General features: G+C 39.4%; 1 long non-coding RNA gene across 4 annotated transcripts in view; it reads left to right on the forward strand.

Moving 5' to 3' along the window:
* The window catches only part of LOC139183230 (uncharacterized), a 65,923-nt gene that overhangs the window by 8,283 nt on the left and 30,019 nt on the right, over positions 1-27,621 (forward strand). The window contains exons 3-4 of one of the 4 annotated variants that reach the window (XR_011566806.1): positions 1,227-1,749; positions 12,472-16,995. This is a non-coding gene — a long non-coding RNA (uncharacterized lncRNA). Of the gene's footprint in view, positions 1-1,226; positions 16,996-27,621 lie in introns of those variants that run through there. The other 3 variants (XR_011566803.1, XR_011566805.1, XR_011566801.1) reach the window with 3 other exon arrangements.

The raw sequence follows: 27,621 nt of genomic DNA on the forward strand, positions 1-27,621 counted from the left end.
CCTGCATTAATGGTTGTGAGGCACACAGCATCAAGGCAATGCTCTGTTATTTTGTGAGATAAGGAAGGCTCTATCATTTTCTCACTCTTTTACATATTCTTGAGTATCCAGAAGAGATACTTATGACCTCTTGATGAACTTAAAAGCTGTATATGTGTTATCTTCCTATTAAATGGTCAAGATAGTTTGTTTATATAGTAAAAAACAGCACAGAAATCATAAGACCAGGAGCATATATAATCTCAACAGCTATGAGGTTTATATGGCTATAGATAGAATTATTTTAATAATAATAGCTAAGACTCGTGTAATATTTATCATATGTCAGGCATTATTCTGAGAGTTTTACATTCATTAACACGTTGAATCCATACACAGACAAAATCCATAATAATGACTTCACAAGTATGATGCCAGCTATTATTATCCACCTATTACAGATTAATAAAATGAACAACAAGGAGATTTATAGTGTATTCAAGGTCACACTGATAACAAGTGGTGGTATTGGGACTTGAACCTGTGCAATCCATTTCCACTATCATGGTGATAACCACTATCATGGTGGTCAAAGACACATAAAAAACAAAAGAACCATAAAATAAACCAAACTGAAGAAAAACAAGCACACAGATACAGAAAACAGTAGTATTTACACAAAAGGAAGGGAAAGGGTGAAATGGGTTAAAGGGGTCAACTGTATGGTGACAAATAGAAACTGAACTTTTGATGGTGAGCAAGCAGAGAAGGCACTGGCACCCCACTCCAGTCCTCTTGCCTGGAAAATCCCATGGGCAGAGGAGCCTGGTAGGCTGCAGTCCATGGGGTCGCTAAGAGTCGGACACGACTGAGCGATTTCACTTTCACTTTTCACTTTCATGCATTGGAGAAGGAAATGGCAACCCACTCCAGTGTTCTTGCCTGGAGAATCCCAGGGACAGGGGAGCCTGGTGGGCTGCCATCTATGGGGTTGCACAGAGTCGGATACGACTGAAGCGACTTAGCAGCAGCAGCAAGCTGGTGTGTGTACAGAAGTTGAAATATAATTTTGTATGCATGAAGCCTACATTGTATTCAGTATTATAAACTATGTTACCTCAATAATGTTTATAATTATTTTTTAAAAAGACACAGAAGAGGTAAACATTTCAATCTGCAGCAAGGTGTATGGGAATGGGATGTATGTGTATGTGAAAAAAGGATTTTAAAAAACACTTTGATTTTAGGTTATGTACCAAACAAAGATGTGCAAAAATGGAAAGAGGACATGCTAAGGAAAAGGATTCAGAAAATTGTACAGTGATGCCTTGAACTTTGTACGAGCCAGTGGAGTATGAATTACACAGACAAGAGTGATCAAATATCTGATGGAAACTTCCTGATGCAGATAACCTGGTAATGATGGTAATGTGGGAAAAACAACTTGCAGGAAGATTACTACTTCTGTGTCAAATATTTTCTGCACAAAATACTTGAATATTTTCAGTTTCAAAATTGAAGATTACTAAGAAGCTTCTTGCCATACAGGAAAAAAAATAATGGGGAAAAGTTTTACCAGTCCTATTTATGATAAAGTGAGAATAAAACCAATGAATGGTATGTATAAAGAACTTTGGTCTGAGAGTGACAGAGGACATTATCAACTCACATGAAGCGCAGTAAGATTTGCAAAAGACTAGAAAATCTCACAACCTTCCAAACCAGTTCTGGTAATCCAGAGGACACAAAGGCGAGTTGGACAGTCAACAGGTATATCTACAACTTTTTATGAGTCTATAGCAGGGACTCTGACTTTCTTACAAGAGTAGGACGCTTTGAGGACTTGTGATTGGTTTTCAAGCCAAGTGATTATTATAACAAAGTATAGTTTATAACTGTGGATGGGATGAAGTCTTAACCTAGCTTGAGAGTAATCACTATTATCCTCCTTATACCTACAGGGTGACCTAGATGATTTTATACAGCTCTTAAGTGACACTTATATGAACCTGGTATCCTCACAAGGGCAAAAAGGGGTTGTATTTGCATCTTTTCCTTGTTAAAGTAGGAAGTTTCCCCCTTTCTTTTAACTTCAGGAAAAAAGCAGTAACTTTTTTTATTGTACACTTTTTCTTGTTAAAATTTAAGATGGTGGTTTTTCAGCTTTGCAGGTATTTTTACATTGGGCTGTGTCTGGCATATCTCTAGGATTTTCAGAAACTTAAGCAGTTTTTCTTAACTCTGAAAGCATTTTGTGAGCTAATTACATTAGGAACTAAAGTTGAAGAAGTTATATTGTATAGCTTTATAACTTTTTGCACTTTCTACTTTGGGGATTGACTTTAAATGATAGTGGCACGATCATGGTGGGTAAGCTTAGTGGCATTTGATGTATGTGACTCAATGGAAGGACAGACAGTGATATCACTGCATTTGAATATAAATGTATAGTGATAACACCATGTAATCCCCACTGATATCAAGAAATAGAGAATTGCCAGGAAATTGTAGGAAATTTCTGCATGTTGCTTCCAAATTACAGCCATTCTCCTCCCCATAGATGACCACTCTGCTAACCTGTGTAATAATTCACTTTTTAATACCAGTGGTTCTCATAGTATGGTCTGGCATCTACATCATCTGGGAATTTGTTAGAAGTGCAAATTCTTGGGCTCTTTCCCAGATGTAATACACTTACACATTTTTGTAGGATGTATGTTTAATATGATTAAAGTATGAAGCATTGATTCTCAAACTTGAGCATATATCAGAATAACCTGCTGCTGCTAAGTCGCTTCAGTCGTGTCCAACTCTGTGCAACCCCATAGATGGCAGCCCAACAGGCTCCCCCATCCCTGGGATTCACCAGGCAAGAACACGAGTGCATTGCCATTTCCTGGGTGGCCTATTAAGACACAGATCCTGGGTCCTTCACTTGCAGTTTCTGATGATCTCTCTCTGTTTTATTCAGTAATTTTAATTTTCCTATGTGCTGGATATATTTGGCTCTGCACTAGTCATTGCACTTGAAAGGTTATTTTGTAGGAAGGACTGTGAGACTTGTAATGAAAATACTTTGCTCCAAAGAGTATTTGTGTTTACTTCTACCAGGCACCTAGGGGCACTACCTGTCTGGGACCACCTGTTCAAAGTTTGCTATTTCCTGGATAACTCAAGGGATTGTTACTCTGTTTTCATTCTCTTCAAGTTACTTCCATTTTTGTTCACCTTCACTCTCAGATCCTGGAACCCAGATTGTTGTAGGGGAAGGTCTCCTGTCAGACTCTCTGACTTGCATGGACCCAGAATTTAGTTTTCTATCCCCTTCTACATCCTGAAAGGCTGTCAGAATGGAGGTTCTAGTTTTCTGGGATTATCTTCAGGAGTGTTTACTTCTCTAGATTGTTGACTTCTCTTTACTTTTGCCTGATAATTCCTTACTATTTTATAATCTCTTTGATGTTTTTAAAAAGATTATTTCAAATATATTTTATCCAGCTTTTTAGTTGTTTTCAGCTGTAAGCCTGATTCAAACAGCCTGAACCACCATTAGCAGAAACGGGAAATCTGGAAAATACATTCGTAATGCACAGCAGTTTATCAAAATACTGTGGCTTTTCAAAACATTAAAAATATATGGATGTTGAGGCCCTTAAGAAAAAACTTCTGTTTTTAGCTTATACCTTTATCCAGACATGGGACACACAAGATGATTTTGATACAGAAACTCTCCTTGTGAAAAGATTCCCAGGATTTCATTTTTATGACCATTAACCACTCCAAACTGCTCTTGTTTTTACTAGTGGGTTCCAAGGAATGCTTCCCACCATTCAGAAAGCCTCACAAAATGCAGAGATGTGCCTAGTACAGGATCTATTTCACAGTTGGTGGCACTTTCTTTGAGGTTTGATTTTTCCATAGCTTTAACAAGTCTGGAGACATGAAATTTGGGAAGCATAAATGGTTTACACTCTTATCCCTAGGAAAGTTTCTGTTTGTGATAGCACATGGAGTGTCCCAAACTTTATTTACTGTCAAGTTCTAATCATTTGATGGATAATATTTTAACCACCTCCCTCCCCCCTCCAAAAATATGTCACATCATCTCTTTTTCCTATGTCAGGTTGATCTCTTGAGGTAGGCAAGATTCTCAGTGAGAAAATACCTCTTCCCAACCTGTTCCTGATGACTCAGAACACCTGCTTTCTGGGCAAGGATGAGTCTGTTATATTTATCTTTAGATATCTTTTGAAGGGGACTGGAAATAAAAATGCACTACTCCTGCATTTGACCAAGTGCTAGTGCCTGTTCCCTTCAGCTCAGACTCAAGAGAAGCATATATAGATAGGACTGGGGACTATGGTTAGGACAGGGACAGCAGGGACCAGGGACCAGGGTTTAGAGAATGGATCATTTCTGTAACAGCTCCAGGTAAATGACCCAACTATAGTTAATCCTGTTTCTTGACCTTTGGAAGTTAAGCTGGTAGGCTTTTCAGAGGTCAGAGGTTGTTATAATTTGATGAGATACTTGAGTACTCTAATTAGTGCATAATAGTTAGGATTTATAATCATCCCTGTAGGCTAGGCTTGGGGCAGGAATGAACAAATTCTGACAGTTATGTCTAGAGTCCTTCAAGGATGCTTGACAGTCACTTGATGAATTCCAGGATTCCCTGAAAGGAGTAATGGTTGACTGTGGTAAGAGCCCGTGACCCCTAGAAGATTGTGAGTCAGGATAAATGTCAGAACTTAAACCTGACAGTAGCAAGAATTAGCTTATCTCAGATGAAGGCTATAATTCAACTAGCTAGAACAGAGAATGCCTTAAGGTGGTAGGACAGGTGCTGCTCCCCAGTGCCTTTCTTTTCTCTCTCTGAGATGTGCCTGAATCTGTGGGTTTATGGGACTAATGCAGGATGGGAATCCCACCAGATTACAGGGGCACTGAGTCTCTTCAATTTGTTTCTTTATCAGTTTAGAGGGTGATGTCATTGATAGATAAACCAGTAAATCTGTACTCTAGCTACCTTGTTACGGTACCTAAAGTTCATGTTTTGAATACAGACCCTCAAACTGAAAAAAGAATATAGAAACTCTCCAGTTCAGAGCTACACATAACAAGGGCCCTTTCCAGAGGGCTTTTGCAGCCATGGACTTCTTAAATTACAAGTCATGATCCACCCCTTAGTTGATAGCTTTTGTCTAGACCAATATAATGACTCCAGATCAACATGCTGCCGTTGCTTTCATAGAACTCATCACTTAAAAATAGAAATATTTATTTCACAAATAATAAATTTCCTTAATATAAATCCCCAGTTTATTACAAGGCAAGGAGCCATGACCACATGAAATTCACTTAGTTTAGCCACTTCCTTATGGATATATCTTATTGAATCCCATGTGTTTTGGGAATTGTCTGGGATTTAGGTATTTTCCCTGTTTAATAGCACATGGTCCTTCTTCCTTCCTAACTAGAATATAATATTAAGAAGATGTGGTTTTATACCACTATATATCTTATGGCTACCATTTCTTCAGCATTCAGTTCAGTTCAGTTACTCAGTCATGTCTGACTCTTTGAGATCCCATGTACTGCAGCACACCAGGCCTGCCTGTCCATCACCAACTCCTGAAGCTTGCTCAAACTCATGTCCATTGAGTAGGTGATGCCTTGATGCAACTCTTCAGCATTAGGGTTATATATGTGTATGTGTATGTATGTATGTGTGTATATATATAGAGAGATATATATGTGTGTGTGTGTGTGTATATGTGTGTGTGTGTGTATATATATATATAAGCTTTATCACAAATCTCTATAGTGCTTTGTTAATCTAAACTTTGGAAATTATAAATTCTGTTTTGGATCCTAATAAGGATTTGGAGGAGCCATTTAGTGGCTCCCAATGCTGATCTAGTGAGCCCCAAAATAGCAGCTCCTACTATATTTCACAGGCAGCCATTGGATTGGTCCTCATATCCAACAGGTAGGAGAATTAAGAGTGGGCTACACTTTTTGCCAAAACCCAGGGTCCAGTTTTTGGTACTTAATATGGGTGTTATAGTATAAGATCTTTATAAGCATCCTTGATTTTACAAGTGCTAGTGCCTATTCCCTTCAGCTCAGACTTAAGCATATATAGTTAAGGTTGGGGACTATGGTTAGGACAGGGACAGCAGGGACTGGGAAGTGTCTTCAGGGTTTGGGCAATGGATCATTTCTGTAACAGCTCCAGTTGAATGACCAACTACAATTAACCATGTTCCAGCTGATAGAGATTTCATAAATTTAGTGTGCCCCCATCCTCACTTGTGTCTTCTCTTATAACTAGAGTAGGACCTTCATGATCACTTTTAAATTTACCCTTTGCATAAGCCATACAGGTTCTGAAATTTGCCTGGGTTTTTACTTGGCATGATATGATTTCCCATCCTTCGTTTGTTCTGATATGAAGTATGGATCTTCACAGTTGAGCTCTGTATTATTCTATATATGCAGCCTCTATACTAATTAGATAACTCGGCATATTGACAAATAATATGCAATTTAGTCTTTTGAGGAAAGTCAGTTATCACAGGTGTTCTGAATTACATAAGATGTCTAGTGTGATCATTCCTTCAAGACAGAGCTGCTGTCATAACCAGTGCTGTTGTATTAGAATAAGGACCTCTAGCTTATGGCTATAACCTTATTTAAATTGGTATTATAGCCAGACCTTCTAGAATTTGTCTTCACTATCTCCTATCTTAATGTGGGTTACAGATAATCTCTTTGAATTTTTTCCATAAAGAGTTAGCTCCAGCTAACAGCTGTGTGTTATTGGTATTGAACTTTCAGCAACACTGGGTCAGGGCTCCTAGTTCAAGAGTCCCCCGACTCTTGGTGCTCATCCACTTTACTAGGAACTACTATGTGAAATAATACAGTAAATACATTTGTCCTACTGCACATCTTTGTGTAACTACAGTGAAGTTTTCATTGAGAAGACTTTCAAATGAGGATGATCTCAAGAACCCTAGGAAGCACAACCAGTGTTCTCAAGGAAGGGAGTGGTCCTCTCATTGGTTTTGGCAGCCACCCAGCCGATTTCTTCTCTCACATCCTTCCAGGCTTTATCTGAATGGCTGGAGAGGATTAACCAATGGTACAAACTGTTATGGAAGGAATGGTAAAATCATCCAAAGAGTATATCTGAGTCAGATGCTTTCTATAGCTGTCCAAAGTCGTCATTTGGTAACCCAGAGAGAACCATGATAGATAGCTAAAGATTCTCTTTTGTATAGGGAGAAAAGGAGAGGATGAAGCAAATATAGTAGTAAGTCTCTTCTTTCTTTACTACCCATTCAGTAGACATACGGGTCATGGTGGAGAGTTGTGACAAAATGTGGTCCACTGTAAAAGGGAATGGCAAACCACTTCAGCATTCTTACCTTGAGAACCCCATAAACAGTATGAAAAGTCAAAAAGATAATGACACTGAAAGATGAACTCCCCAAGTCAGTAGGTGGCAATATGCTACTGGAGAAATAGCTCCAGAAAGAATGAAAAAGCTAAGCCAAAGCAGAAACATTGCCCGCCTGTGGATGTGTCTGGTGGTGAAAGTAAAGTCCAATTCTGCAAAGAACAATATTGCATGGACCTAAAATTTTAGGTCCATGAATCAAGGTTAATTGGAAGTGATCAAACAGGAGATGGCAAGAGAGAACATCAACATTTTAGGAATCAGTGAACTAAAATGGACTGGAATGGGTGAATTTAATTCAGATGACCTCTATATCTACTACTCTAGGCAAGGATCCCCTAAGAGGAAATGGAGTAGCTCTCATAGTCAGTAGGAATCCAAAATGCAGTACTGGGGTTCAGTCTCAAAAACGACCAAAGGATCTTGGTTCATTTCCAAGGCAAACCATTCAGTATAACAGTAATCCAAGTATATACCCCAACCAGTAATGCTGAAGAAGCTGAAGTTGAGTGGTTCTATGAAGTCTGACAAAATACTCTAGACCCAACACCCAAAAAAAGATGTCCTTTTCATCATAGGGGACTGGAATGCAAAAGGAGGAAGTCAAGAGATACCTGGAGTAACAGGCAAGTTTGGCCTTGGAGTGCAAAATGAAGTGCAGAGCAAGTGAGTTTTGCCAAGAAATACACTGGTCATAGCAAACACCCACTTCCAACAACACAAGAGATGACTCTACACATGGATATCACCAAATGGTCAATACCAAAATCAGATGATTATATTCTTTGCAGCCAAAGATGGAGACGCTCTATATGGTCAGCAAAAACAAGACTGGGAGCTGAACACTGTAGCTCAGATAATGAACTCCTTAATGCAAAATTCAAACTTAAGTTGAAGAAGGTAGGGAAAGCCACTAGGCCATTCAGTTATGACCTAAATCAAATTCCTTACGATTATACAGTGGAAGTGACAAATAGATTGAAGGGATTAGATCTGATAGAGTGCCTGAAGAACTATGCATGGAAGTTCATAACATTGTACAAGAGGCAATGATCAAAACCATCCCCAAGAAAAAGAAATGCAAAAAGACAAAAGGTCTGAGGAGGCCTTACAAATAGCTGAGGAAAGAAGAGAAACAAAAAGCAGAGAAAAGAAAAGATATACCCATCTGAATGCAGAGTTCCAAAGAATAGCAAGGAGAGATAAGAAAGCCTTCCTAAGCAAACAATGCAGAGAAATAGAGGAAAACAATAGAATGGAAAAGACTAGAGATCTTGTCAAGAAAATTAGAGATACCAAGGGAACATTTCATGCAAAGATGGGCACAATAAAGGACAGAATGGAGCTAACAGAAGCTGAAGATTTGAAGAAAAGGTGGCAAGAATACACAGGAGAACTATACAAAAAAGATCTTAATGACCTGGATAACCCGATGGTGTGATCACTCGCCTAGAGCCAGACATCTTGGAGTGTGAAATCAAATGGGTCTTTGTTTGCATCACTACAAACAAAGCTAGTGGAGGTGATGGAATTCCAGCTGAGCTATTTCAAATCCTAAAAGATGATGCTGTTAAAGTGCTGCACTCAACATGCCAGCAAATTTGTAAAACTCAGCAGTGGCCACAGGACTGGAAAAGGTCAGTTTTCATTTCAATCCCAAAGAAGGGCAATGCCAAAGAATGTTCCAACTACCATACAGTTACACATCCTAACAAGATCATGCTCAAAATCCTCCAAGCTAGGCTTTAACAGTATGTGAACTGAGAAATTCCAGATGTACAAGCTGGATTTAGAAAAGGCAGAGGAACCAGAGATCAAATTGCCAACATCCGTTGGATCATAGAAAAAGAAAGAGAATGCCAGAAAAACATCTACTTTATTAACCTTTGACTGTGTGGATCGCAACAAACTATGGAAAATTCTGCAAGAGATGGGAATACCAGACCACCTGACCTGCCTTCTGAGAAACCTGTATGCAGGTCAAGAAGCAACAGTTAGAACTGAACATAAAACAACAGACTGGTTCAAAATTGCAAAAGGAGTGCATCAAGGCTGTATATTGTCACCCTGTTTATTTAACTTATATGCAGAGTATATCATGTGAAATGCTGGACTGGATGAAGCACAAGCTGGAATCAAGATTGCCAAGAGAAATATCAATAACCTCAGATATGCAGAGGACACCACCCAATGGCGGAAAGTGAAAAGGAACTAAAGAGACTCTTTTGTGTGTGTGTGTGTGTGCAATTATTCTTTTTTTTTTTATTTTATTTTATTTTATAACTTTACATAATTGCATTAGTTTTGCCAAACATCAAAATGAATCCGCCACAGGCACACATGTGCTCCCCATCCTGAACCCTCCTCCCCCCTCCCTCCCCACACCACCCCTCTGGGTCGTCCCAGTGCACCAGCCCCAAGCATCCAGCATCACGCATCGAACCTGGACTGGCAACTCATTTCCTACATGATATTTTACATGTTTAAATGTCATTCTCCCAAATCTTCCCACCCTCTCCCTCTCCCACAGAGTCCATAAGACTGTTCTATACATCAGTGTCTACTAAAGAGACTCTTAATGAAGGTGAAACAGAGTGAAAAAGCTGGCTTGAAATTCAACATTAAAAAAACAAAGATCATAACATTCAGTCCCATCACTTCATGGCTTATAGATGGGGAAACAATGGAAACAATGACAGACTATTTTCTTGGACTCCAAAATCACAGCAGATGGTGACTGCAGTCATGACATTAAAAGATGCTTGCTCCTTGAAAGAAAAGCCATGACAAACCTAGACAGAGTATTAAAAAGCAAAGATATTACTTTGCCAACAAAGGTCCATCTAGTTAAAGCTACGGTTTTTCCAATAATCATTTATGGATGGGAGAGTCCTACTATAAAGAGGGCTGAGCACCAAAGAATTGATGCTTTTGAATCATGGTTTTGGAGAAGACTTGAGAGTCCCTTGGATGGCAGGGAAATCAAACCAGTCAATCCTAAAGGAAATCAACCCTGAATATTCATTGGAATGACTGGTGTTGAAGCTCTAATACTTTGGCCACCTGATGTAAAGAGCTGACTTATTGGAAAAGACCCTGATGCTGAGAAAGATAGAAAGCAGGAAGAGAAGCCGACGGCAGAGGACAAGATAGTCAGATGGCATCACCAACTCAATGGACAAGAGTTTGAGCAAGCTTCAGGAGATGGTGAAGGACAGGGAAGCCTGGCGTGCTACAGTCCACGGGGTTGAAGGAATCAGACACGACTGAGCAACTGAACACGACAGAGTTTCCAGGCCTGTTTGTTGTTAAGTCTATTAGCTTGTAGACTCCTGGAGGGGGTCCCTGTGGCTTGTTTTCCATGAAACATCTGTGTTTCAGCCAATCCCACTCTACACCCTACCGTATGTACCTGCAGGTCTGTTACCTGCACATAAAAGCTCCTGTTCCCAAGTTCTCAGTGCGGAACAGTTCCTGTTCTCAGTGTGGAAAGTATTCTGGTCTGAGGGTGTTAGCCTCCCCACTAAGGCATTTTTCTCAGACCTATCTGAAGTTTGGGTATTAGGGTTGAAGAGCAGACAGTAAGGTTGGCAATGTCTATTCCTTTTCTTGGTATTTCCTTACCATGGCATTCATAGATTGCCCATCAATTTGGGCTTTTTGTACCCTACCTTTTAATAGCCAGACCAATACGTCTTTCTACCGAAACTACTTCTTTCTCTTTTTTACATTTCCCTCCATTTTCCTTTAGTTATTTTGGGAACTGAAATTCCCAGAAGTCTTCCTAAGCCATCTTTTCTAAAACTGTGTGTAGTTAACTGTGCTAGTTAACTACTCCTTTATTTATTTTTTCTTCTTTATTAATAGAATCCTGATTTGCATGGTGGTGACAATGTGCTCAGCTCTCCACTACTGATAAGGATGAAAGGGTGACACAGTTCTTGTCATGAGGTATAACTAAAGATAGGGCAAGGTTTCTAGTAAACCTCATTAAAAGAGAGTTTTAAGGCATGGCCTTAGACATTCACCCTATTGCCATAATTTCTTCCCCTTCTTTCTGCCTGCATCTTAGAGAAGATGCTGGACATAGAATAGACATTTAGCAACAAGATGACCATGGGAGGAAAACCAAGCGAATAACTTGGGGTCACATCTGAAAAGGCTGGATTAACAAGCAGACAGGTCTTACGTGTGAATTTGTACAGACTTCATAATTTCTGTGGCCTGCCACACCCTTGCCACCTTAGGGTTGGGGAGAAAAGTCCCTGTGTCACAGCATATCATTAAGGCTCACATATCTCTAACATCATTTACAGTAAGACTGTGCTGCCATAATTTACTCCCACCTTCTGAGACCTAGACTTCTTTTGCACCTAAATCCATTAAAAGTAATTATTTGGCCTCTTAAACCCAAGTTCAGAAGATAAAATTTATTAGTGGGAGGTCTAAGATCCTCCAGTGGAGCGGTAGCACACAGTTTGAAAGAAGTTCAATAGATAGAAAGTTAGTCGATTTTGACAGTTAGATTTTCAAAAGAAGATTAATACCCACAGGCACTGGGTTTTAAAATAGTAATGTAAACATACCATGAGGTGGTCCTACAACACATTACCAGTTTTAAATGTATATATTTGTGTTTTAAGTTTTATGGAGGTAAATTACTTTCCTTTTAGATTCCTATGTGTTTTCAACCAGCTATTTGTGTTTTGTGTTTTTAATAGTGGAACATTAGAACAGATTTAAGATCTCCAAATATAAAAAGTTATTGTGACAACTTATAAAGTTCCCCCAAATTTGTGTATTAAGAATTGTAGTTACAAAATTATATCTATAAATGTTTCAGTTTGTAGAAAGATAATTTCTGTGTACATGTATGTTCTCTAGGAAGATATTGTATCAAATTGTAAGTTTCTTTCTAGATAAATAAGATGATAGCTTTTTAATGTTATCCAATTTTTCTGTAATAAGTTTACTTTTTTCATAAGAACAATTTTTTTAAGATAAGGAAAACTTCCTCATGATAGATAGTTAAGAGAAGCAGAAGAATGTTGCTGAGAAATGAATAGCAGGAAGAAATCAGAAACTGTAGGAACCGAGGGGCATTTACTTCTGTTGCTGAGACACCATAAGAGCTGCGAATGACTCAGACTACTGAGGCTCAAGAACTGCTCCTGAGTTGCCATGGGATCTGCATGCAAGGAGATGAGCCCTGGCTGTAATGCCAGGGATGCTCTTTCTTGTCTGTTTTTACTTCTTCATGTTACCTTCTCCCATCGCATGTTAACATGTCTCTCTGATCCTTAAAAACTGTACTTTCATTTATTCAATAAACACTAGAATCTAGGTTATATGTCAAACCCCTAAATAATGCTGAGGATATACCAGTGAGCCAAACAGAGCTTCATGGAAGTAATGTTGATAGTGGGAGAGATAGCTGCTAATCAGAACATACAAGTGTATAGATTGGGATAGAATGGGACAAGGACTATGGAAGAAAAGAGCAGGCTTGCAAGGATGTAGAGTTATTGGGCAAGAGGGGAGACTCACACTATGCAGTCAATATGCCAGTCAGAACTCAGTTTAAGCTGAGAACTGTAGCAAGGGCAAAAGTCAGGTAAGTGGCTATTCTGGTTGGGGGAGGAAGTGTTTCAGACAGAGGAAACAGCATGTATGAATGCCTGAGCAGCAGTCAACCTCAGAAACCTAAGGAAGTGGAGGGTTGGTGGCCAGAGCATAGAAAGTAAAGAGAGGGACTCAAGAGGAGCTTGCAGAGGTAAGTAGATGCAAACTCACACAGGGCATTGTAAATTATGATAAAATTTCACCACTTTTTCCTAAGCAGTAAAACCACTGGTAGGTTTTGAAGTGAAGAATAGCTTAATTAGGTTAGTTTTCATAGTGGCTGTGGTACAGCAGATAGATTGGATGAAGAGACAAGAATGGGATTAAAAAAAAAAAAAAACAGGTGACTGATAATGTGTAAATATCACAGCAGTCTGTTAAGGCCCAGCCACAGATTTGGTCATTTATATTGCTATTCCAGTTAAATGAGACAGTATTCAGAAGCAATTGTAGGTGCTGACCCAAAATTTGTATTCTTGGCTAACTATTAGCATTAGCAGTCTCTGCTTTGGAATTGGCTGCCCATCTCACTCTTCTCTGTAAGGGTCCCCATGCTTGCCGTAGATAAACTTTTAAACTTTTGGACAATGGTCATGTCTGAGTTGGAAACTTTTTGCTTTGTCCAAAGAACTAAACCCACAGTTACAAAAAGGATCAAAGAAATAATGAGCACTTACTAGGTACCAGACACTATAGTAGGCACTGACATAATGGAATGTGTAAAAACAGAGTTCCTAGTGGGCTTCCCAGGAGGTGCTAGTGGTAAAGAACCTGTCTGCCAATGCAGGAGATGTGAAAATTGCCGGTGTGATCCCTGGGTCAAGATGATCCCCTGGAGGAGGGCATGGCTACCCACTCCAGTGTTCTTGCCTGGAGAATCCCATGGACAGAGGAGTCTGGTGGGCCACAGTCCATAGCGTCACAAAGAGTCCGTCATGACTGAAGTGACTTAGAACGCACACGCGCAAACTCATGGAACTAACTAAACAGAATGGGGAGAATATTCTTGCAGATGTAATTACAGACTGAGATGACCACGTCTACTTGCCTTGTCAACCGCTAAACAAAATCTTAAAGTAATACTGTTCTTGGATCCCACACTGAGGGCTACCTGATATGATTGTGCAATTGGAGTGTCACACAAAGATGCCTGGCCAAGGAAGTTAGTGGGGACAAAAGCTCTCACGATTTCCTTTGTCATGCCATGCCCTCTGCAGGGCTACATCTTCTCCAAAGGGAGGATATGTTTTTCTTTCTACTAAGGTGTCAGTAACATCTCTTTAATATTAGGAGGGAATTCCCGCTTCTCAGAATTGAATGAGAGACTCTACCTTGTAAGTGTGTGCCTGCCTCGAACACAGAAATGTTTCTGAGGTGAATGTAAAAGGTGTGAGTGGATAGACAGAAAAAGTGGAAAATAAAAAGGCCTAAGACATTGATATTTTTTAATTTAAATTTATTTATTTTAATTAGAGGCTAATTACTTTAAAATATTGTATTGGTTTTGCCATACATCAACATGAATCCACCACGGGTGTACACGTGTTCCCAATTTTTAAGACAAGTTTTTTGAAAAATGGATCCTACATCTGCAAGACTTAGAGCAATATCAAAGACCTAACACAAAGTAGGTAAAGACAACCCAGTGGTGGGACAGTGGAGAAAAGAGCTGGACTGTGCATCACAGCAGTGACTGTTACTGGGTTGAATGAACTTATAGGCATCACATTGGGAAAAGCTGTGGTGTTGGAAAAAGGGAAACATTAGGTATTTCTGTATCCTGAGCCTGGCTAATTGAACAGATCTTCGCTCCCAAATTTTAAAATGTTAGACTCCATTCTGCAATCATGGACTCAGTTTGTGGGAATGGTCCTGCTTCTGGGAATTATCTTGCCAGAATAAATCCAGAAACAAAAAGCGAAGAACAAGGAGACTGTTACCTTGAAGTCATGGTTTTTCCCAACAGTTGTATCGTATTGGACAACTGGAGCAGTCCTCTCAGACCCTTAGTATTTCATCTGAAAATTAGAGGCTACTTTTCTTGGTGGGTTGTGAATCTTGAAAGGTATTAAGATACTCTGAAACTGGGGCAGTAAGGTGGATAAGTTTTTCATTAAATGCTGAGTTTCAGTGGCCTGGCTCTGAGCAGGGTTTAGTTGGCTGAGTGGGCAGAATCTCAACTTTGGAATGACGGTCTGTTTCTGAGTGGAGGTCTGGGCTGACTGCTGCCTGCACCAGAGGCTTTGACTACATTCTGGGATTGATAACTGAAAAACAATTTTAGTCATACAGATTCAAGACAATAAGTTTCTTGACTCAGGTTATGTTTTGAGCATAGGCCATATGCCTTCCAATGGCATCTGTGGTCGATTCAGTTCTTCTCTCCTTTTGAACAGGCCCATAAAACCAGGTAATTCATGCACCACGGCCAACCTTAACAGAAGCCCTAGAGAGCTCCCTTCTCCTTGGCTGCTGGTTTGTTCGGCATCTGCAGCCTGCACAGGACTGGTCCACTGCTCCTCAGGCTCAGTCCCTCACTTGCCTTCTTTCTCTTGATATTTTCAGCTAATGAAGAGGATAGGGTGGCAAGAAAAGTAAAAGCATCTATTAGCTTCCCCACCCCTTCTCAAAATGAAGTTTAATCTCTGTGTTCAGTTCAGTTCAGTCGCTCAGTCATGTTTGACTGTTTGTGACCCCATGAATCGCAGCACTCCAGGCCTCCCTGTCCATCACCAACTCCCAGAATTCACTCAGACTCACGTGCATCGAGTCAGTGATGCCATCCAGCCATCTCATCCTCTGTCGTCCCCTTCTCCTCCTGCCCCTAATCCCTCCCAGCATCAGAGTCTTTTCCAATGAGTCAACTCTTCGCATGAGGTGGCCAAAGTACTGGAGTTTCAGCTTTAGCATCATTGCTTCCAAAGAAATCCCAGGGCTGATCTCCTTTAGAATGGACTGGTTGGACCTCTGTGCAGTCCATGGGACTCTCAAGAGTCTTTTCCAACACCACAGTTCAAAAGCATCAATTCTTTGGCACTCAGCTTTCTTCACAGTCCAACTCTCACATCCATACATGACCACTGGAAAAACTATAGCCTTGACTAGACGGACCTTTGTTGGAAAAGTAATGTCTCTGCTTTTGAATATGCTATCTAGGTTGGTCATAACTACTCTTCCAAGGAGTAAGCATCTTTTAATTTCATGGCTGCAGTCACCATCTGTAGTGATTTTGGAGCCCAAAAAAATAAAGTCTGACACTGTTTCCACTGTATCCCCATCTATTTCCCATGAAGTGATGGGACCAGATGCCATGATCTTCGTTTTCTGAATGTTGAGTTTTTTTAAAAAATAATTAAAAATTCAAAATTTCTCCCAAATCATCCCGCCCTCTCCCTCTCCCACACAGTCCAAAAGACTGTTCTATACATCAGTGTCTCTCTTGCTGTCTCGTATACAGGGTTATTGTTACCATCTTTCTAAATTCCATATATATGTGTTAGTATACTATTGGTGTTTTTCTTTCTGGCTTACTTCACTCTGTATAATCGGCTCCAGTTTCATCCACCTCATTAGAACTGATTCAAAGGTATTCTTTTTAATGGCTGAGTAATACTCTATTGTGTGTATGTACCACTGCTTTCTTATCCATTCATCTGCTGATGGACATCTAGATTGCTTCCATGTCCTGGCTATTATAAACAATGCTGCGATGAACATTGGGGTACACGTGTCTCTTTCAATTCTGGTTTCCTCAGTGTGTATGCCCAGCAGTGGGATTGCTGGGTCATAAGGCAGTTCTATGTCCAGTTTTTTAAGGAATCTCCACACTGTTCTCCATAGTGGCTGTACTAGTTTGCATTCCCACCAACAGTGTAAGAGGGTTCCCTTTTCTCCACACCCTCTCCAGCATTTATTGCTTGTAGACTTTTGGATTGCAGCCATTCTGACTGGTGTGAAATGGTACCTCATAGTGGTTTTGATTTGCATTTCTCTGATAATGAGTGATGTTGAGCATCTTTTCATGTGTTTGTTAGCCATCTGTATGTCTTCTTTGGAGAAATGTCTATTTAGTTCTTTGGCCCACTTTTTGATTGGGTCTTTTATTTTTCTGGAATTGAGCTGTAGGAGTTGCTTGTATATTTTTGAGATTAGTTGTTTGTCAGTTGCTTCATTTCCTATTATTTTCTCCCATTCTGAAGGCTGTCTTTTCACCTTGCTTGTAGTTTCCTTTGTTGTGCAGAAGCTTTTAAGTTTAATTAGGTCCCATTTGTTTATTTTTGCTTTTATTTCCAATATTCTGGGAGGTGGGTCATAGAGGATCCTGCTGTGATGTATGTCGGAGAGTGTTTTGCCTATGTTTTCCTCTAGGAGTTTTATAGTTTCTGGTCTTACATTTAGATCTTTAATCCATTTTGAGTTTATTTTTGTGTATGGTGTTAGAAAGTGTTCTGTTTCATTCTTTTACAACTGGTTGACCAGTTTTCCCAGCACCACTTGTTAAAGAGATTGTCTTTTCTCCATTGTATATCTTGCCTCTTTTGTCAAAGATAAGGTGACCATAGGTATGTGGATTTATCTCTGGGCTTTCTATTTTGTTCCATTGATCTATATTTCTTTGTGCCAGTACCATACTGTCTTGATGACTGTGGCTTTGGAGTAGAGCCTGAAGTCAGGCAGGTTGATTCCTCCAGTTCCATTCTTTCTCAAGATTGCTTTGGCTATTCAAGGTTTTTTGTATTTCCATACAAATTGTGCAATTATTTGTTCTAGTTCTGTGAAGAATACCGTTGGTAGCTTGATAGGGATTGCATTGAATCTATAAATTGCTTTGGGTAGTATACTCATTTTCACTATATTGATTCTTCCAATCCATGAACATGGTATATTTTTCCATCTATTTGTGTCCTCTTTGATTTCTTTCACCAGTGTTTTATAGTTTTCTATATATAGGTCTTTAGTTTCTTTAGGTAAATATATTCCTAAGTATTTTATTCTTTTCGTTGCAATGGTGAATGGAATTGTTTCCTTAATTTCTCTTTCTGTTTTCTCATTATTAGTGTATAGGAATGCAAGGGATTTCTATGTATTGATTTTATATCCTGCAACTTTACTATATTCATTGATTAGTTATAGTAATTTTCTGGTGGAGTCTTTAGGGTTTTCTATGTAGAAGATCATGTCATCTGCAAACAGTGAGTGTTTTACTTCTTCTTTTCCAATCTGGATTCCTTTTATTTCTTTTTCTGCTCTGATTGCTGTGGCCAAAACTTCCAAAACTATGTTGAATAGTAATGGTGAAAGTGAGCACCCTTGTCTTGTTCCTGACTTTAGGGGAAATGCTTTCAATTTTTCACCACTGAGGATAATGTTTGCTGAGGGTTTGTCATATATAGCTTTTATCATCCTTCTATTCCTGCTTTCTGGAGAGTTTTTATCATAAATGGATGTTGAATTTTGTCAAAGGCTTTCTCTGCATCTATTGAGATAATCATATGGTTTTTATTTTCCAATTTGTTAATGTGGTGTATTACATTGATTGATTTGTGGATATTGAAGAATCCTTGCATCCCTGGGATAAAGCCCACTTGGTCATGGTGTATGATCTTTTTAATGTGTTGTTGGATTCTGATTACTAGAATTTTGTTAAGGATTTTTGCATCTATGTTCATCAGTGATATTGGCCTGTAGTTTTCTTTTTTTGTGGCATCTTTGTCAGGTTTTGGTATTAGGGTGATGGTGGCCTCATAGAATGAGTTTGGAAGTTTACCTTCCTCTGCAATTTTCTGGAAGAGTTTGAGTAGGATAGGTGTTAGCTCTTCTCTAAATTTTTGGTAGAATTCAGCTGTGAAGCCTTCTGGACCTGGGCTTTTGTTTGCTGGAAGGTTTCTGATTACAGTTTCAATTTCCGTCCTTGTGATGGGTCTGTTAAGATTTTCTATTTCTTCCTGGTCCAGTTTTGGAAAGTTGTACTTTTCTAAGAATTTTTCCATTTTTTCCACGTTGTCCATTTTATTGGCATATAATTGCTGATAGTAGTCTCTGACCATTATATCTACTACTGAGGGCAGGAATCCCTCAGAAGAAATGGAGTGGCCATCATGGTCAACAAAAGAGTCCAAAATGCAGTACTTGGATGCAATCTCAAAAATGACAGAATGATCTCTGTTCGTTTCCAAGGCAAACCACTCAATATCACAGTAATCCAAGTCTATGCCCCAACCAGTAATGCTGAAGAAACTGAAGTTGAACGGTTCTATGAAGACCTACAAGACCTTCTAGAACTAACACCCAAAAAAGGTGTCCTTTTCATTATAGGGGACTGGAATGCAAAAGTAGGAAGTCAAGAAACACCTGGAGTAACAGGCAAATTTGGCCTTGGAATACAGAATGAAGCAGGGCAAAGACTAATAGAGTTTTGCCAAGAAAATGCACTGGTCATAACAAACACCCTCTTCCAACAACACAAGAGAAGACTCTATACATGGACATCACCAGATGGTCAACACCGAAATCAGATTGATTATATTCTTTGCAGCCAAAGATGGAGAAGCTCTATACAGTCAGCAAAAACAAGACCAGGAGCTGACTGTGGCTAAGACCATGAACTCCTTATTGCCAAATTCAGACTTAAATTGAAGAAAGTAGGGAAAACCACTAGACCATTCAGGTATGACCTAAATCACATCCCTTATGATTATACAGTGGAAGTGAGAAGTAGATTTAAGGGACTAGATCTGATAGATAGAGTGCCTGATGAACTATGGACTGAGGTTCGTGACATTGTACAGGAGACAGGGATCAAGACCATTCCCATGGAAAAGAAATGCAAAAAAGCAAAATGGCTGTCTGAGGAGGCCTTACAAATAGCTGTGAAAAGAAGAGAAGAGAAAAGCAAAGGAGAAAAGGAAAGATATAAACATCTGAATGCAGAGTTCCAAAGAATAGCAAGAAGAGATAAGAAAGCCTTCTTCAGTGATCAGTGCAAAGAAATAGAGGAAAACAACAGAATGGGAAAGACTAGGGATCTCTTCAAGAAAATCAGAGATACCAAAGGAATATTTCATACAAAGATGAGCTCGATAAAGGACAGAAATGGTATGGACCTAACAGAAGCAGAAGATATTAAGAAGAGATGGCAAGAATACACAGAAGAACTGTACAAAAAAGATCTTCATGACCCAGATAATCACGATGGTGTGATAACTCACCTAGAGCCAGACATCCTGGAATGTGAAGTCAAGTGGGCCTTAGAAAGCATCACTACGAACAAAGCTAGTGGAGGTGATGGAATTCCAGTTGAGCTATTCCAAATCCTATAAGATGATGCTGTGAAAGTGCTTCACTCTATATGCCAGCAAATTTGGAAAACTCTGCAGTGGCCACAGGACTGGAAAAGGTCAGTTTTCATTCCAATCCCAAAGAAAGGCAATGCCAAAGAATGCTCAAACTACCACACAATTGCACTCATCTCACATGCTAGTAAAGTAATGCTCAAAATTCTCCAAGCCAGGCTTCAGCAATATGTGAACCATGAACTTCCTGATGTTCAAGCTGGTTTTAGAAAAGGCAGAGGAACCAGAGATCAAATTGCCAGCATCCACTGGATCATGGAAAAAGCAAGAGAGTTCCAGAAAAAAATCTATTTCTGCTTTATTGACTATGCCAAAGCCTTTGACTGTGTGGATCACAATAAACTGTGGACAAGTCTGAAAGAGATGGAAATACCAGAACACCTGATCTACCTCTTGAGAAATTTGCATGCAGGTCAGGAAGCAACAGTTAGAAGTGGACATGGAACAACAGACTGGTTCCAAATAGGAAAAGGAGTTTGTCAAGGCTGTATATTGTCACCCTGTTTATTTAACTTATATGCAGAGTACATCATGAGAAATGCTGGACTGGAAGAAACACAAGCTGGAATCAAGATTGCCAGGAGAAATATCAATGACCTCAGATATGCAGATGACACCACCCTTATGGCAGAAAGTGAAGAGGAACTCAAAAGCCTCTTGATGAAAGTGAAAGAGGAAAGTGAAAAAGTTGGCTTAAAGCTCAACATTCAGAAAACGAAGATCATGGCATCCAGTCCCACCACTTCATGGGAAATAGATGGGGAAACAGTGGAAACAGTGTCAGACTTTATTTTTCTGGGCTCCAAAATCACTACAGATGGTGACTGCAGCCATGAAAATAAAAGACGCTTACTCCTTGGAAGGAAAGTTATGACCAACCTATATAGCGTATTCAAAAGCAGAGACATTACTTTTCCAACAAAGGTTTGTGTAGTCAAGGCTATGGTTTTTCCTGTGGTCATGTATGGATGTGAGAGTTGGACTGTGAAGAAGGCTGAGTGCCAAAGAATTGATGCTTTTGAACTGTGGTGTTGGAGAAGACTCTTGAGAGTCCCTTGGACTGCAAGGAGATCCAACCAGTCCATTCTGAAGGAGATCAGCCCTGGGATTTCTTTGGAAGCAATAATGCTAAAGCTGAAACTCCAGTACTTTGGCCACCTCATGCGAAGAGTTGACTCATTGGAAAAGACTCTGATGCTGGGAGGGATTAGGGGCAGGAGGAGAAGGGGACGACAGAGCATGAGATGGCTGGATGGCATCACTGACTCAATGGACGTGAGTCTGAGTGAATTCTGGGAGTTGGTGATGGACAGGGAGGCCTGGCGTGCTGCAATTCATGGGGTCGCAAAGAGTCGGACACGACTGAGCGACTGATCTGATCTGATCAGATGATCCTTTGTATTTCTGTGTTGTCTGTTGTGATCTCTCCATTTTCATTTCTAATTTTATTGATTTGAGTTTTATTGATGAGTTTTATTGATGAGTCTGGCTAATGGTTTGTCAATTTTATTTATCCTTTCAAAGAACCAGCTTTTGGCTTTGTTGATTTTTGCTATGATCTCTTTTGTTTCTTTTGCATTTATTTCTGCCCTAATTTTTAAGATTTCTTTCCTTCTAACTAACCCTGGGGTTCTTCATTTCTTCCTTTTCTAGTTGCTTTAGGTGTAGAGTTAAGTTATTTATTTGACTTTTTTCTTGTTTCTTGAGGTATGCCTGTATTGCTATGAACTTTCCCCTTAGGACTGCTTTTACAGTGTCCCATAGGTTTTGGGTTGTTGTGTTTTCATTTTCATTCATTTCTATGCAAATTTTGATTTCTTTTTTGATTTCTTCTGTGATTTGTTGGGTATTCAGCAGCGTGTTGTTCAGCCTCCATCTGTTGGATTTTTAATAGTTTTTCTTCTGTAATTGAGATCTAATCTTACTGCATTGTGGTCAGAAAAGATGCTTGGAATGATCTCAATTTTTTTGAATTTACCAAGGCTAGATTTATGGCCCAGGATGTGATCTATCCTGGAGAAGGTTCCATGTACACTTGAGAAAAAGGTGAAATTCATTGTTTGGGGGTGAAATGTCCTATAGATATCAATTAGGTCTAACTGGTCTATTGTATCATTTAAAGTTTGTGTTTCCTTGTTAATTTTCTGTTTAGTTGATCTATCCATAGGTGTGAGTGGGGTATTAAAGTCCCCCACTATTGTGTTATTGTTAATTTCCCCTTTCATACTTGTTAGCATTTGTCTTACATATTGCGGTGCTCCTATGTTGGGTGCATATGTATTTATAATTGTTACATCTTCTTCTTGGATTGATCCTTTGATCATTATGTAGTGTTGCTGTCTCTTTTCACAGCCTTTTTTTTAAAGTCTATTTTATCTGATATGAGTATTGCTACTCCTGCTTTCTTTTGGTCTCTATTTGCATGGAAAATCTTTTTCCAGCCCTTCACTTTCAGTCTGTATGTGTCCCCTGTTTTGAGGTGGGTCTCTTGTAGACAACATATATAGGGGTCTTGTTTTTGTATCCATTCAGCCAGTCTTTATCTTTTGGTTGGGGCATTCAACCCATTTACATTTAAGGTAATTATTGATAAGTATGATCCCGTTGCCATTTACTTTATTGTTTTGGGTATGAGTTTATATACCCTTTTTGTGTTTCCTGTCTAGAGAAGATCCTTTAGTATTTGTTGGAGGGCTGGTTTGGTGGTGCTGAATTCTCTCAGCTTTTGCTTACCTGTAAAGCTTTTGATTTCTCCTTCATATTTGAATGAGATCCTTGCTGGGTACAGTAATCTGGGTGGTAGGTTATTTTCTTTCATCACTTTAAGTATGTCTTGCCATTCCCCCCTGGCTTGAAGAGTTTCTATTGAAAGATCAGCTGTTATCCTTATGGGAATTCCCTTGTGTGATATTTGTTGTTTTTCCCTTGCTGCTTTTAATATTTGTTCTTTGTGTTTGATCTTTGTTAATTTGATTAGTATGTGTCTTGGGGTGTTTTGCCTTGGGTTTATCCTGTTTGGGACTCTCTGGGTTTCTTGGGCTTGGGTGATTATTTCCTTCCCCATTTTAAGGAAGTTTTCAACTATTATCTCCTCAAGTATTTTCTCGTGGTCTTTCTTTTTGTCTTCTTCTTCTGGGACTCCTATGATTCAAATGTTGTAGCGTAATATTGTCCTGGAGGTCTCTGAGATTGTCCTCATTTATTTTAATTCATTTTTCTTTTTTCCTCTCTGATTCATTTATTTCTACCATTCTATCTTCTAATTCACTAATCCTATCTTCTGCCTCTGTTCTACTATTTGTTGCCTCCAGAGTGTTTTAGATCTCATTTATTACATTATTCATTATATATTGACTTTTTTATTTCTTCTAGGTCCTTGTTAAACCTTTCTTGGATCTTCTCAATCCTTGTCTCCAGGCTATTTATCTGTGATTCCATTTTGATTTCAAGATTTTGGATCATTTTCACTATCATTATTCGGAATTCTTTATCAGGTAGATTCCCTATCTCTTCCTCTTTTGTTTGGTTTGGTGGGCATTTTTCCTGTTCCTTTACCTGCTGGGTATTCCTCTGTCTCTTCATCTTGTTTATATTGCTGAGTTTGGGGTGTCCTTTCTTATTCTGGCAGTTTGTGGAGTTCTCTTTATTGTGGAGTTTCCTCGCTGCAGGTGGGTTTGTACAGGTGGCTTGTCAAGGTTTCTTGGTTAGGGAAGCTTGTGTCGGTGTTCTGGTGGGTGGAGCTGGATTTCTTCTCTCTGGAATGCATTGAAGTGTCCAGTAATGAGTTATGAGATGTCTATGGTTTTATAGTAACTTTGGGCAGCCTGTATATAGGAGCTCAGGGCTGTGTTCCTGTGTTGCTGGAGAATTTGCGTGGTATGTCTTGCTCTGGCACTTGTTGGCCCTTGTGTGGTGCTTGGTTTCAGTGTAGGTATGGAGGCGTTTGATGAGCTCCTGTCAATTAATGTTCCCTGGAGTCAGGGTTTGTACTTAAGCCTCCTGCTTCCGGTTTTCAGTCTTATTTTTACAGTAGTCTCACAACTTCTCCTTCTATACAGCACCATTGATAAAACATTTCTGAGCTCGCCATGGCCAAATAGTGAACAGAAAAACCTTCTTCAGTCTTGCCAGGGAAACCTGCCTATGAGCAGTTTTTCATATCACAGAAAATGCTGGTCCTGAGGCTCAGAGCAGGATATTTCACAGCCTCCACATGGACAGGAAGTGCAGGGTGGAGACTGAAGGCCTGTTCACTGTGGAGCAGCTCGGCTTCCGCCCTGGTTGACTCCTGAATGTTGAGTTTTAAGCCAACTTTTTCACTCTCCTCTTTCACCTTCATCAAGAGGCTTTTTAGTTCCTCTTCATTTTCTGCCATAAGGGTGATGTCATCTGCATATCTGAGGTTATTGATATTTCTCCCAGCAATCTTGATTCCAACTTGTGCTTCTTCCAGCCCAGCATTTCTCATGATGTACTCTGCATATAAGTTAAATAAGCAGGGTGACAATATACAGCCTTGACGTACTCCTTTTCCTAATTGGAACCAGTCTGTTGTTCCATGTCCAGTTCTAACTGTTGCTTCCTGACCTGCATATAGGTTTCTCAAGAGGCAGGTCAGGTAGTCTGGTATTCCCGTCTCTTTCAGAATTGTCCACAGTTTATTGTGATTCACACAGTCAAAGGCTTCGGCATAGTCAATAAAGCAGAAATAGATGTTTTTCTGGAACTCTCTTGCTTTTTTGATGATCCAGCAGATGTTGGCAATCTGATCTCTGGTTCCTCTGCCTTTTCTAAAACCAGCTTGAACATCTGGAAGTTCACGGTTCACGTATTGCTGAAGCCTGGCTTGGAGAATTTTGAGCGTTACTTTACTAGCTTTGTTTATATATTCATAAATATGTCTAATATGTTTTTATGAAGACCCATGGGGAGATTTCCTTGTGTCCTCATTAAAAATAGTTTTGCTTCACATGAATGGCAGATTTCTCCATTTTTTGGAGACCTGATCCTGTATCAGATCCTAAGTTCCTCATTTTGATGGATTGTCCTGTGCCCAGAACACACATGTGACAGAAAAATGGGCAAAAGGTTTTAACAGACCACATATACACACAAGAAAGATATAAAAATGGCTCTTAAAACATATAAAAAGATATCTAGTCTTAGAGAAATGTAAATTAAAATTACAATGAATTACTATTTCTCATTTATCGTATTGAGGAAATTGGATGGTACCCCTAAAACATTTAGCTCTGGTGACCAGATGGGAGTGTGCTGCTGGGCACCATAGGATGTCTTCTACATAAGGCTACTTCAGCAAGATCAGGAAATATAACTGACATACCTAATACATAGAAATAAACACAGAGAATTAGGCAAAATTAGATAGAGGAATATGTTCCAAACCAGTTGTCATTCATTCGTTTAGTCATGTTGGACTCTTTGCGACCCCATGGACTGCAGCATGCCAAACTTCCCTGTCCTTCACTATCTCCTGGAGTTTGCTCAAACTCATGTCCATTGAGTCAGTGATGCCATCCAACCATCTTATCCTTTGTCACCCACTTCTCCTCTTGCCCTCAATCTTTCCCAGCATCAGGGTCTTTTCCAATGAGCCAGTTCTTCACATCTGGTGGCCAAAGTATTGGAGTTTCAGCTTCAGCATCAGTCCTTCCAATGAATATTCAGGACTGATTTCCTTTAGGATGGACTGGTTGGATCTCCTTGCTGTCCAAGGGACTCTCAAGAGTATACTCCAACACCACAGTTCGAAAACATCAGTTCTTCATTGCTCAACCTTCTTTCTAGTCCAACTCTCACATCCATCCATAACTACTGGAAAAACCATTGCTTTGACTATATGGACCTTTGTCAGCAAAGTGATGTCTCTGCTTTCTAATACACTGTCTAGGTTTGTCATAGCTTTTTTCCCAAGGAGCAAGCGTCTTTTAATTTCATGGCTATAGTCACCATCTGCAGTGATTTTGGAGTCCAAGAAAATAGTCTGTCACAGTTTCCATTGTTTCCCCATCTATTTGCCATGAAGTGATGGAACAGGATGCCATGATCTTAGGTTTCTGAATGTTGAGTTTTAAGCCAACTTTTTTCACTCTCCTCTTTCACTTTCATCAGGAGGCTCTTTAGTTCCTCTTTGCTTTCTGCCATACGGGTGGTGTCATCTGCATATCTGAGGTTATTGATATTTCTCCTGACAATATTGATTCCAGCTTGTGCTTCATCCAGCCTGGCATTTCACATCAGATTTCCCTGGTGGCTCAGATGGTAAAGCGTCTGTCTACAATGTGAGAGACCTGGGTTCGATCCCTGGGTTGGGAAGATTCCCTGGAGAAGGAAATGGCAACCCACTCCAGTACTCTTGCCTTGAAAATTCCACAGACAGAGAAGCTTGGTGCAGGCTACTATCCATGGGGTCACAAAGAGTCGGGCACGACTGAGCGACTTCACTCACTTCACTTCACTCTGCATGTAAGTTCAATGAGCAGGGTGAAAATATACAGCCTTTCCCAATTTGGAACCAGTTTGTTGTTCCATGTCCAGTTCTAACTGCAGCTTCTGGACCTGCATACAGCTTTCTCAGGAGGCAGGTCAGATGTTCTGGTATTCCCATCTCTTTAAGAATTTTCCACAATTTGTTGTGATCCACACAGTCAAAGGCTTTAGCATAATCAACAAAGCAGAAGTAGATGTTTTTCTGGAATTCCCTTGCTTTTTCTATACTTTTTCCATACAAGTAAAACCCCAGAAAAAGAACTAACTGAAGTAAAGATAGGCAATCTACTCATAAAATGTTTCTATTCATGAATGAAGTGATTTTTCATATAGAAAATCCCAAAGATTCTATAAAATATCCTACAAAACAGGTAGAACTAATAAGAGAAGTTGTAAAGCCACAAGATACATAGTATACAAAAATCAATTAGATAAACATTTATAGAAATTAATGATTAGAAATTAAAATAGAACCAATTACAAAATACCAAAACATGAAAAACTTAAGTATAACCCTTAACAAAATATGTGTAGGATTGTGTGCTGAAAGTTACAAAACACCAATGAAAGAAAGCAAAGCCCTAAATAAATAAATACACCATGTTCATAGATTAGAAAATTCAATAAAAATTCAAATTGTTAAATTGTCATTTCCAAATTGATCTATAATTTCAATACAATTCCAATCAG

The sequence above is a fragment of the Bos indicus genome, chromosome 1 (genome assembly GCF_029378745.1).
Source record: "Bos indicus isolate NIAB-ARS_2022 breed Sahiwal x Tharparkar chromosome 1, NIAB-ARS_B.indTharparkar_mat_pri_1.0, whole genome shotgun sequence".
In the NCBI taxonomy this organism is placed as follows: domain Eukaryota; kingdom Metazoa; phylum Chordata; class Mammalia; order Artiodactyla; family Bovidae; genus Bos; species Bos indicus.